Raw genomic sequence first — 13,558 nt, 5'->3', positions numbered from 1 at the left:
CCTTTCTAGTCACTTTTTAATAACTGAAATGCCATAGCCTGCTCAAACATTAAAATCAACATACATTTACAGTTTAAAATATGCTAGTTGGGGCCTAAAGATTGTAAATTTTATAGTGATGTATCTTTACCAAGAGAAGGCTTTTGGTTTAGCTTATATAATATACTGTAGGACTGGGGTTACAGGCTTTTATATTACCAAGCAGACATACACATATTGCAAACCTAACAACTCTGAGAGTATGAGATGTCATTCTCCATCTTCTCCAGTGCAGGAGACTGAGAGTCAGAGTTTACCTCTTCCTCCTAAGTCAAGGAGCTGGGGCAGGAACCCAGGTCTGTCCTGTTCCAAAGCCTCCATTCATGTTCACCACTCATTGTCAGAGTCAGCAGAAACAAACGAATCGAAAAACAAACTGAAGATTTATCAGGCGTGCACATGGAAAAGAAAACACTGTTTACGCAGGTTAGAGCCTCCATAAACCCTCAGGCAAATCTGATTTTGAAGGTTCAGTGTCTGAAAACATTCTTCCCAAGCATCCTGTTCTTTAGTCCACCAGGGTAACCTCTTCTGGAGCACCCGCCCTCTACTGTGCAATTGCCTTCCTGATCAGTATCTCCAGCCTAGAATTGTTTTTGAAAGCCAGACTGCTCTAATCAACAGCCCAGACACCCCCTGGCTCATTTTTCTCAACCTGTCCCAAACTGAGTTTATTTAATCTTTCGTTAGTCCATCATTGAACCCATTTCTCTGAAGTTTCCTATCTTTGTTAATGGCATGGCTATACTTATCCATCTATCCCTGATTTCTGTCACCTCCCAGATCTAACCAGTCAGCCAGAGTTGTCACTTCCACACCAGTCACAACCCTCTGAGCTGGTTCCTCACCCCCCCCCCCCGCCCCCCTGCAAGGCCCTAAAAAGCCCTCCTTAGTGCTCCTCATACTAGTGCAGCCACCTCCTCATTTGTGCCCCTCCCACTGGTTACAGCCACATGAGCTCCTCCGCCACAGCGACCAGCACTGTCTTCCCCAGAGAATCGGAGCACGTCTCTCCCCTGCTTCAAAACTTCCACTGACTTTTAGTCCGCGTGACTCAGGCCTACCCTCTTAGCGTGATCTCTTTGCGTGCTGACTCCTCCTCCTTTTCCCTCTCCCCAACTGAACCCCATGAGACACCAGCCCCATGGGGAATCTCACAGCCTTCCCCCACAACACCTTGCCCTCACGGTGCTTTTATGCCTGCTGTTCCTCAGCCTGGAATGCCTTCACCTCAGCCCTTCTCCTACCCTGGCAAACGTTTGCTCATTCCCAACCTCCATCAGATGCCACCTCTGCTGTGCTGTTGGCCAAGCCCCATGCACGGTTAGCAATGCCCTCCTCTTTGACTCTACAGCCCTGATATTCTTTCAGGGCCCCTGTCATGTTGACTGGGATTGTGTTTGCTTGTCTGCCCCCTCTGGTCCTGGGGCTGACCACTTTCAAGACAGGAGCTGAGTCTCATCCACCTCTGTCCTCAGCTTCTAGCCTAGCGCTGGGCTCACAGTAGGAGTGCAAAGAGAGCTTGTAAAGGAGAGGGAGGGGCAGGTTAGAGAATGGTGTTGGAGGAAAGAGACTGAGAATAAAGTGCTTTTTAGGACAGGCTTGGTTTTTACCAGCTTCATCTTATCCATCATGAAGACCGAGGCAGGTTCGCACCGGCTGCCTGGAGCCTGACTTTCAGCTTCCTTGGCCTTACTGGCCTCCTTGACCAAGGGTCACCTGGAACATTCATGGCAACCACAGGAATGTTCATGAGAAATTTGCATGGAAATATTAGACAGTATGCCCTAAATAAGGAAAAATCCAAGCTTGTTTATTGAAGCTTCCAGGGAACCAACTATCAAAAATTTATAATTCTGGAAAATTGTTTTGCTACCCTACAGCCTACTGGGCCTCTTCTGAACGTTGTAATAAAATAAATAGAAATAGCCCTCAGTTCTGCAACCCTGGAGCCTTCATGCCGATTACACTCAAAAAGCAACAATTTTAACATAATTTTTAATATTATTTTTCTTACTTTTACTCTAAAAATCATGCAACTATATAAAATACTTTGGAAAATAGAGAATAGAAAACTAAAAGTTAACCAGAGTTCACTCATCCTGATGAATTTTCAAGTCTTGCCTGTCAATCTTTCCCCCCCAGTTACAGGATTTGGTTTTTGTTTTACACAGTTGTAAATATATATGCAATTTTATACACTTCTTTTTTCCCACCTATTATATCATAAGCACTTAAAAATATTACATAATTTTCAGGGCCAGCCTGGTGGCACAGCAGTTAAGTTCACACGTTCCACTTTGGCGGCCTGGGGTTCACTGATTCGGATGCCAGGTGCAGACCTACGCACTGCTTGTAAAGCCATCCTTTGGCAGGCGTCTCACATATAAAGTAGAGGAAGATGGGCACAGATGTTATCTCAGGGCCAGCCTTCCTCAGCAAAAAGAGAAGGATTGGTGGCAAACGTTAGCTCAGGGCTAATCTTCCTCAAAAAAGAAATTATATAATTTTCATAGCCAGAATTTTTAATAGCTCCATCATCTTTCCAGACCAGATGTGCAGCTTATTTTGCTTAATCATTCACCTAATTTTGGGTTTTTAGATTGTTTCAGATTTTTCATTATTATGAACAGTGTTGCATTGACTGTCTTTGCACAAAGCTTTGTCCATGTTTATGATTGAGTCTTTAAGGTAATAATAATAAACAGTTGAACAGTTGAGACAATTGAGGGCTCCCTATGTGTTGGGTACTGGTACTGTGCTAGTCTATATGGATTATCTCACTTAATCTTTACCAAAAACCTATAGGTAGATAATTTTATTATTCCCATTTTACACATGAGGAAATAATGCACAGAAGAATGAGTTTCCTTGTTCAAGGTAAGTGTCCAAGCCAGATAGACCCAGGAAGCCTGGAGTCTGTTTTCATTCTTAGGAGTGCAGTCTCTGGGTCAAAGGTTTATTAGTGGGTTTACCCAAAGGAAGACCTTTTAAAAATAAAACTGGTTCCAAACCTCCCCATTTTCACTTGGCATCTTCAGGTTATGTCTACACTCGTGTGCCAGTTAGATGGAGAGCGAAATAGGCAAATCTCCAAAGGCAACTGACCTCGAAGAAGCTGGTTCACCTCCCTCCTTGTGAAGCGAAATAGTTTCCCAAGAGGACTCGAGGAATGTTTTTAGTTTAATAAGGTTAGAATTACTGTGTTCATGTCTTTCTGCTGCTTTTGCTATTTTAAACAGACAGTGCCAACATGTTCTTATGTTCTGTGCCATTCCCACCTACATCCCTGCAAGGCATCGCTGGTGTTATTTTTCCGAGGAACAGTGCCACTGTGCACTGTAGCCGCTTTGCAAGAAGAGTTAAGCTATTCTCATCAGGGGCCTGTTCGACACAACAGAACACTCTCATTCTCCTACACAGCTCATTAGCACCCAGACTTCACTGCAGCCAGAAGTCGTTAAGTCGAAATAGACTGGCTAGGCTTAAGCGGGCCTTGGGAAAATATGCTTTGGAGCCTTACCTTGTCTGCTGGGAGAGGTCGCAGGTCGTCTTGCCACTCTGTGCCAGGCCAAACTCAGTGCACCCAATCAAATGGGTCAGTCACGGAAAAAGGGAAATTTATTGATCAAAAGGATTTGGTTCTTGTAAAATCACGAGTGTCTTCTGAGTCCCATCTTGAAGCTGTGTGTTGAGTCAGCCTGGAATCAGCCAGCCTGTGACAGATTGGCTGAGTGAGCTTAGGCAACTTACGTATTCCCTTTGGGCCTCAGTTCCTATCTGCAAAAGGGGTATAGCACCCCCCTCATAGTACAGTCATAGGATTAAATAATATACCAAAAGTGTCTAGTTTGTGCATTCTGCTATGTGATTGGCACTAGATAAATGTTAGCTTCCTTCCCATATGGCCGAGCTCTTACAATTATGGTTATAGCCCACCTGCAGAGATCTTTCACGCAGAAACAACCGAAAGGAACAGTTCAGTAGCACTCTTAAAAAATTATGTGCATTCTTTAGCTCTTAAAAATGGTCCTGGAGCAAACTATGGCCAAAGCTAAACTGAGGCACGTGGTCACCTCAGGCTTTCTGATGATTTTGTGTCCTTTGTAACAAATGTTCGTTAAATATTCAATATTTCTTGAGACAGCGGCTGAGTAGTACATGGAGAAAGGGTGGGAAAGGAGGATGCTGGGCAGGTCTCTTTTTGTGCCCAGCTGGGGACACACATACTCCACTTGGTCCAACCAGAGGCCTTTTGTTAACTGGACCCACACGCTTTGGACAGCACTTTGGTCACCATCCCTTGTTACTTGAGCATGCTTGTGGGGAGACTAACCCACCTGACCGACCCCTAGTGGCTTATTAAAGAATTACTCCTAACTACAGCGCTATAATGTCTTCTCCAGCTCGTTTCTTTCCCAGTGGCCATAGGTTCCTCTAGTCACACATTCCTTCAACAAATGTTTATAGGGTATCAAGTATGTGCCAGGGACTGGTCTAGGCACTGGAGATGCTAAAAACAAAAACGAAAACGAAAACCCCTGCCTGTTCTCAGGCCCCGTGATTCCCTACCCCCCACCCCCACCCCGCTTCCTTTTTCTGGGTTTGAGGCCTTGGTGAGTTTTTGCTGCTCTGCTTTTTGCACCATACAGATGCCTGTGGCCAGTGAACTGGACAGTGTGTACAGGCAAGTAGAAAGTGATGCTGATTTAACTAGCTTTTCACCAAGATCGCCTTACTTCGTGCAGTAGATTTGTGTCCGCCGTGCTGGGTTTGAATTCCCTGTCTGAAAATCAGCTCTTGCTTTGGAGAGCGCTAAAGAAGCTCACTATATAAGGAGCCCTGTGGTGAACTCTGCCTTCAGATGCTTAATCCTTGAGAGGGAATGAATCCCCCTCTACTTCGGCCCCACATTTGTTCACGTGTGTCAGGTTCCTTTGAAGCAGGGTTTCCCTAGCCTCCCAGGCAAGGATGATGAGTGAGAAACACCTGTCTGGGCCGAGATGTTTTCTGTCCTTGTTTACAGTGTCTGAGCTGCGTATAGCCCCTTCGTCATTCACCCCAACCCGGCCGTGTGTCATATATGTGTTAGTGGCTGGGGATGCAATACCAAATAAGGTAAGTCTCTGCCCTCCAGGCTCCTACGTCTCCTGGGGAGAAGGACATGGGAACAAATTAGCAATTATAATGTGACAATATCCCAGTGTTTGTATTGGATGCTGTTATTGGAGGCGGGAATGATTAACTCTGCCCAGGGCAGTCAGAAGTCCTCTCTGCAGAGGCAATTTCTGTTGAGACTTGAAGGGTGAGTGAGGAATTACTGGGAAGACAAGAAGTGAGGGGGCAGAGGGGAAAGACAACATTTGGGGCATAGGAAAGGGCATGTGCAGGGGCACGTGGCGGGTTTCAGGAACAGCATGGGATGTCTGGAAGGGGAGGTGATCATTTAGATGAAGTGCCTACTGAGGGCCCATTATACCCGATCTATATATGGAAGATGGCCTTGTATGCATATGAGTTTTGCTGCAGCAAGCTCTGAATCCTAGATAGGTTTCTTTGTCCCAATATTTCTGGGCTTCCTTTTCCTTTTTTTGTACCCCTCACAACCACATAGCACCATAGAATTCTTACGGAAGGCAAATATTCCATGGTTCATCTGACCTAATTCTTATGTTACTGCATTAATATTACGATAATGCATGGTAAAGTACATTATGAACTGGTTGGACGAATCATCCGTCATTGGGATTATTATCCTTTGGTGTTGATATAGCTAATCAAGATCTGAGGGTATTTGTAGAGACCTTCATCCAGGTGTCCAGTTCGTTCAACACAGAATGAGCCCCACCTGTGTGCCAGCAGGATCGTGCCAGATGCCATTCCAGGTGTTGGAGATACAACAGTGAACCAAATAGACACAAGTCCTTGCCTCATGGGACTGACGTTCCAGTTGGGGGGAAGAAGACTGTAAACAAAATGTATAAGTAAAATATATAGTATGTTAGATGGTAGTAAGTGCTCCAGAGGAAAATCAATCAGGAAAGAGAAGGGGAGAGACGGGGGAGAGCTGGGAGAGAGCGGTCTTGGCGATGAGGTCGGGGGGGTGACAGAGGCTCTCGCCTTTGACCAAACTCTAGTCAGGCTCCTCTGAGTCCTCTTTCTGACTAGTCCCTGACCGTGGACTCTGTCCTTGGCCCGTTTAATCCAGTTTGGGCAAGAATCCTGCTGGGTCCCCCACCCTTGCTAGCTAATGCAATTCCTTATCCCCTACCATTGCTGTCTTATCACCCTGGCCTGCCTGCAGTAAGAATCCCCTGGCCTTGTTGTTTCCTCTTAGTAATTTTCCAGCCACTGCCCCCCCTCCCTGCTCCTTGGCTGAGAATCACCTTTTGTCCTTGTAGTCAGAGTTGGGTCTGCTCTCTCTTCCTGACTACAAAACCCCATTGCAGTAGCCCTCCTGAATAAAGCCTGCCTTACTGTCTTTAACAAGTGCTTTGGATAATTTTTTCTCTAACAGAGGTACTGAATGGCCAGATACATAGGACCTTGGAAGCTACTGTAAGGTCCATGGACGCATGTGTGGGGTTGTTATTAGTAGTGAACTTCCTTATGGAATCATTTATCCCTGGGTATCAGGAAGATCCCAGCATCTGGATCCTGAATACCGAGTTGAGTCCTGGCTCCTAAACACTGGAAAGGACCTGGGCAAGTCCCTGAATTTCAGTTTGTTTATCTTTAAAATGCAGATTATAGGAATAAGACAGTCAACCTCAGGGGATAGTAGAAACACTGTAAAAATGTTAAGTTAAAGATGAGCACCCATCTTAAAGACAGAAAGTGGGCCAGTGTGTTCCCAAGCAGCCCTGACTTGTCTAATGGTTTAGGAGGGGAGATTTGCAACTCACTAGCTGGGAGGGAGGTGAAGTCACCCTGCTGACCTTCCTCCCCTGTCCGCCCCCACCTCCACCCCTCCCTGGCTGTCCTAGCTCTTTGAAAAGAAAGCTTCTTTGTGCAGTGTCTTACCTCTCTTCTGCCCATTGATTTAACTTGTTCATGTGGAGGCCTCGGTGGTAGAACTCGCATCCTGTATCTGGCCAAACGTTATCTTTTTTACTTGTCAGCTTTAGGAGCTTGAGCCAGTGGGAGATTAAAAGACTGACTCTTCACAGATGTGAAGCCACTGGTGTGGCTCTTCACAGATCTGTTTTGGGGGTTGTGACCTGGCAACCAATGGAGAGGAAAGGAGCAAGTGACTTGGCCATGCTGAGCCTTGATTTCCTCCTTGTGAAAGGGAGGATTATGCTCTCAGCCTCGAAGGGCCATGGTGAGATTATCTGCACAAAGTATCTAACACAGGACTTGGTAATCAATATGTGCCGAACTCCATTCCCAACCATTCTTCATCAGAGGTGCCCTGGAGAAAGTGAAATAGCCCTTGGCTGGGGATTAGGGCAAAGAGGTACAAGCAGAGTGCTCTCCTACTTAGCTCCTTTCATCCCATATTAGTGACAGGCGGCCCTGCTCCTATCTAAAGCTTTTCCTCAAGCCTGTCAGCTTCATGGCCTTGCTCTACCAATCATGTCTCTCCTTTGGCTTCCATCACACTTATCCTCCCTAAGGAACTCGACAGCATTGTGTGCTCTCCATTCTTAAACCTCCCCTGAGTCCTGGCCTCCCTGACACCACTGCCTCCTGGTTTCCCCCAGGCATTTCTGGCCGCTCTTTCTCAGTCTTCTTTCCTGGCTCCTCCTGCTCTACTGGTCCTTAAATATTGGTGTCCCAGGTCTCCCTCTCAGGCCTCTTTCTCTCTTTCCCTCCTCACCCTCGCTGATCTCACTGATGTCCATGGTGAGGGTCTCTAGCCCCAAACTCTCTCCTATCTTCCAAATCCTTAAACCCATTTGCCTCCTGGCTATTTCCATATAGATGTCCCATTCCCACCTCAAAGTCAATACAGTCATGCAGTGCATAACAATGTTGCAGTCAACAATGGACTGCATATACGACAGTGGTCCCATGAGATTAGTACCATATAGCTTAGGTGTGTAGTACGCTGTACCAACTAGGTTTGTGTAAGTGCTACAGGGGAGGAAGAAATTTTCCTCTACCCTTCTAAGTTCTTCTGGATGGTTTAAGAATTAAATTGACATGAGACAGATTAACAGTAGAAACACAACAAAAGTTTAATAACATGTATACATGGGAGAGACCCAGGAAAACTGAGCAATTCACCAAAATGGCAAAGCTCTCCCTGTAAATACCATCCTCAGCTAAAGAAAAAAGAAGGTGTTGGGGGTGGGGAGAGTCAGGGACTTCAAAGGGAAGGAAGGCAACTCACAGGTAGGTGAAAAGGAGCAAACGTTTGGAAAGCAAGTGTTTGGCCGCACAGAAACAGAAGAACACAGAGGGGACCCCAAAAAACAGGCTTTTCTAGGTTCCTCCCTGTCTACCACCTAGTTCATGTTAAGCTAAGGTCATAGCTTGCTTCAGGAGACAGGTTTTTTTGTCTGAATTCTTTTAGATAGTAAAGGGGGAGGTAACAAGAAAAACTTTCTGAATCTTTTGTCTCTTAAAAATAATCAACCTAAAATAATTCTCATGTTACAGAGGTACATTTTGGGGTGGCAAATTTTGTTCCCCTTCAGTACATTCTGTGATGTTTTCCCAACAACAAAATCACCTGACGACTCATTTCTCAGAACGTATCCGTATCCTTAAGCAATGCTTGACTGTATTTTCAAAGCTAAATAATCATCTTTTCTCCCAGACCTGATTCTCTGCCTGTATTTCTTATGTAAGCCAACAGTATGATTATCTCCACAGTCACCTAAGCCAGAAACGTGGAAGTCATTCTAGACTTCTCCCTCCCTCACATCTATCCCCAAGCTTCACACTCTGCTCAGAGTCTCTCTCTCTAACCCCTCACCTTCTCCACGGGCACTGCCTTAGTTGAGGCCTTTATCTAGCCTCAGTTGGTTTACTGTGATAGCTCCCAACAGGTCACTCTGCCACCCATCCCACTCCTTCAGTCTCACACATCTGCAGTCTGGTCTCTACGTTTCTACCAGCACACTCTTTCTGAAATGAGTCTGATCTGATTCTCTGAAGTAGTTCCCCTTCTCCTTCAGAATAAGCCCAGGGTTGGATTTGGTGCACACTTACCTGTCCAGTCTCATCTCTGCCAATCCTAAGATACCCTCCAGCCAATCAAAATGATTGCTGTTCCTCAAATATACCACAGCCTTATCATGCCTCCATACCTTTGTATATGTTGTACCCTCTTCTTAGAATGCCCTCCCTCCCCTCACCTTCAGCTTTATCCATCCACATCGAAAATTCCTACTTATCCTTCAAGTCCCAGTTCAAGTGTTATCTCCTAGAAGTCTTTTTTGACCCTACTGGGCTTAAAAAGGGCTCCTCCAGCACATTCTTCAAAGCCATTCCACTATGATAGACATTCAGTGTACTGTGTTGTGCTCATCTGTTTCACTCAACAAACCTCAAGGTAAAGGAAGGTTTCTAATCTTTGTACCACTGACCCTTAAGAAGTTCTTGACACATAGGAGCTACTTGGAACATGCTTATTGAATAAGTGAATGAATGGATGATTAAATGAAAACTTGATGGTCAGTGGCATAGAATGGAGCATTTGTTGAAAGAACGTCAATATTGAGAAGACAAGAAACTGGGAGTCCAGGCTGTTGGGTGAGCCATTAGCATGTATACTGAACTCTTTGAAAGTGACAGCAAAGAGAGAAAAGTCTTGAGCCAGGCTTAACCCCAGATGACTTTCCTCTTACTGCCCAACTCACCACCCAACGTCTATCTGAGCCACCTCTACCTTCCATCTTGCAAAGCTCAGCCTGAGCAAAACAAAATTAAGAAGGTAAAAAAAAAAATTTTAATTATTGCAATGCTGAATTAAAATGCCCTGCACTCCTTGGGATTATTTGCTCTTCGAGATTATGTACCACCCCTTAGCATGGATGATCAAGGACTGACCACCTCTCTTTCTCAGGACACTTTGTTTCCTGAAGCATCAGAGCAAACTGATAACACCTTATGGAGCGAAAGCTGTGTCAAACCAACCAAATCAACCAGGGGGCATTCTGGAGGACCAGAAGGTCTAGGGTCTCATCTCAGCCAGGTGGAGCACAAAGGCCCTTTCAGCTTTAATTCCAGGGCAGCAGGGGCCCTGGACTATAGTCACCCACAAACCCGGGTGATTCCGAGGAATGTTCTAATAATAGCATCTCCCAGCTTAAGACATTCCTCTGGAAATTTTCCAAGTGCTTCTATGGCTCTCACTCTGCCTTCTTTTTCAATTTTCTTGGGAGGCCATTTGGAGGCAGCGAATGTTCTAATTCCTATGTTACAGTTGGAGAAAGCGAACTGCCTAGGAGGTAAATAATAACCCAAGATCACACAGCAAATTGGAGATCAAGCCAGGACCTGCACCCAGGCAAAAATAACTTCTGAAAGGCCACTTTACCGAGTCTTCTATGAAGCATCATCTGCTCTTTATTTAAGTCTGGGGGAAAATTAAATTTGGGAAAAAAGAATAGAAGCATAATTAAAGGATCTGGCAAGAGAATATAAAACCCGGAGGGAACAACTCATTCCTTTGTGCCTTTTTTTTAGCTGCTTGAGCATGCACATGACTTTTCTTATTCCTTATTCCCAAATGTTCTTTCTTTTTTTTAAGTCAAATCTTAAGGCTCTGAAACCCATACCCTTTAGCACCTGACTTCCTTGGGGCCTGACCTTCCTTTGGTTTACTCTGCCAGGGGCTGACCAAGCAACTCAACTCTATCCTTTTAATTGTTTTTAACTTTTTGTCATGGAAAATTTCATATGGATACAAAGGTACACAGCAACTCGACTCTAAACAGAAAGGCAAATAATGCAAAACAAGAAACCTACGCCTAAGTATGTATTTCCATCTCAGGAAATCGTTGGCCCGTTCTTCAACTGCACCGAGGTAGGATGAACTCAAGACTTGGAGAAGAATATCTGCATCCAGCTCTCCCTCTTCTGAACTGTGTGACTTTTGCAAAGTCGCTCTGAGGGTTGGTTTCTTTACTTGCAAAATAAGAATGATCAAACCAACCCCACAGAATGGCTATGACAATGAAATGAGATAATGTCTGGGAATATGTTTTATAAGTTATAAAGTGCTCTTAAAATGTGAAGAACTATTATTAATATTTCGCAGGGCCCTTGGAGCATTGCCATGCCAAGAGTGGTTAACAAGCTCAGGAATGTAGACAGAAGGTTTGTGTGACAGGAGCTCTGCCATGCCCACCCTCTGTTCAAGCTTGATCCTGAAGCTGTCATCTCATGCCATTTTGCTTTTCACCCACTTGACTAGCAACCTTGCTACCCACTACTCGTTTTCCTCCTTATTTGGAGGACAATTTGTCCATCAATCTTGTCTTCCCAACTTTACCCAAGTGGCACCTGCGATCTTTTTATTCCAGTGAAATCCTGATTGGCAGCACCTCCACCCAGTAATTAGGACCCAGGCAGGAAGCAATGTGGGCTTAGGAAGGAGAGCAGAGAAGGAAGACTCCTCGTAGCAGGCTCCTATGGGTCAGGGAGGGACCTACTCTCCCTAGAAGGCAGTTTGGGGACCAGTGGTACACAAGATGAAGTCTGTGACCCCATGGAGGTTATATTCCAGAGGCGGAGCTAACTGTCAATGAGTAAATATAAACATAAATAATACGTAAAATAAATAATATTTCAAATTGTGAAGGAAATAATGCAGAGTTAGGGACTAGCAAGAGACTGGAGGTAGGAGGTGGCTAATTCAGATAGGGTGGTCAAGGTCATGGGTTGTGGCTTTAGTTTTGTTAAGTGCCCTCCCTACCCCACCTCATTGTGAACAAGGAAGCTAAGAGCCCCGCTTGCTGCTGGCAGCCATCCCATACCCTGAGGGGAGCTATTTATAGGATGAAGCCATCACTGCACAGAACAGAACAGAAAAAGGAAAACTTGCGTCCTTGATGCTATGGTTAAGCCACTGTATCATTAAACCCTGAAGTCCACCTAACTCTGGACCTTCCAGCTAGGTGAGCCAACAACTTTCTCAGGCCACTTTGATTTGAGTTTTCAATGCCCAGCATCCAAAAGCATCATAACTGATGTGTGCCTCTTGTGGGTTACAGTCCCCACCCCAGGCAGCTTATCCATCCAACCACATGCAACTCTTCCCATGAAGATTCGGACAAACCTAAGTTTCTCCATCTTCTTACGTTTCCAGGGATGCCATTACCCAGGTGAGGCACTTCTTAATGTGCCTAACATATTAATGATACTTGACAAGTGTCTGTTGAACTGAACTCAGCAAATATCCAGAGCACTGCTGAAAAAGGCAAAAGATGCAGGAAGTCCTAGTCTCCCAAAAGACAAGGACATTCCAAAATAAATTTGCAGCCCTTTCTAGGTCACAGAAAGCTTTCACGTACCTCATGCCATTTAACCTTGTCCTACTCCAGGGACCACCATTATCTTCATTTTATGGATGAAGAAACAGAGAATGAGAAAGGTCAAGTCAAGAGCATGGCAATTAGGTGATACTCAAAGATGATACTCTGACTCCCAATCTCCCCCCTCTTTTCTAGATTCTGAAAATTAACTGGATGCCAATTCAGTAGATATTCAGATAAGTTCCAGGTAAGCCAGAGGAATGAACAAAGAGGCGTCCATAGTCTTATTGACCTCAGAGAGCAAAGATTCTAGAGATGATGCTGTGGAAAATGTGTCTATCTGGAATCAACCAGGCCCTGGAGGGGCTGCATATTTGTGACAGGAACACAAGGACCCTTTACTATGTCACTTCAACCAAAGCTGACTGTGAACCCTACAGATTCACAGGAAAACAGGATAAAGACTTGAATAGCACCTTCCTCCCACCTCTCCCCTTATAATGCCAGCAATAAGTTGATTGCACTTTTTTTCAGTGTACAATTAATCTTTATTTTTTGAAATTTTTCTTTTTTTCTTTTCATGAGGAGGATTGGCCCTGAGCTAACATCTGTTGCCAATCGTCCTCTTTTTGCTTGAGGAAGATTGTCCCTGAGCTGAGATCTGTGCCAATCCTCCTCTATTTTGTGTGTGGGACGCTGCTACAGCATGGCTTGATGAGTGGTGTGTAGGTCCGCGCCCAGGATCCGAACCTGCAAATCCCAGGTTGCCAAAGCAGAGCACACAAACTTAACCACTATGCCACCAGGCTGGCCCTTATTTCACTTTTAAGAAACTTTTAATTTTAGAGTAATTTTAGATTTACAGAAAATTTATGACAATAGTATGGAGTTTCCCTATACCCCCACATCCAATAATAACTGGGTGTATAATATTAACATCTTACATTAGGAAGGTATATTTGTCATACTTAATGAACCAAAATTGATAAACTATTATTAACTAAAGTCCATACTTTATTCATATTTCCTTAGTTTTGACCTATCCTTTATCTGTTCCAGGTTCCCCTCCAAGGTACATTTAGTCCTCG

General features: G+C 44.7%; 1 long non-coding RNA gene across 1 annotated transcript in view; it reads left to right on the top strand.

Moving 5' to 3' along the window:
• The first annotated feature begins 3,123 nt into the window (after window positions 1-3,123).
• LOC138916158 (uncharacterized) overlaps window positions 3,124-13,558 on the top strand; it is a 30,870-nt gene continuing 20,435 nt past the window's right edge. The window contains exon 1 of the long non-coding RNA XR_011423002.1: window positions 3,124-3,230. This is a non-coding gene — a long non-coding RNA (uncharacterized lncRNA). The remainder of the gene's footprint in view (window positions 3,231-13,558) is intronic.

This window comes from Equus caballus, chromosome 11, assembly GCF_041296265.1.
Source record: "Equus caballus isolate H_3958 breed thoroughbred chromosome 11, TB-T2T, whole genome shotgun sequence".
NCBI classification, from domain to species: domain Eukaryota; kingdom Metazoa; phylum Chordata; class Mammalia; order Perissodactyla; family Equidae; genus Equus; species Equus caballus.
This window is presented reverse-complemented; position numbering and strand designations above follow the sequence as displayed.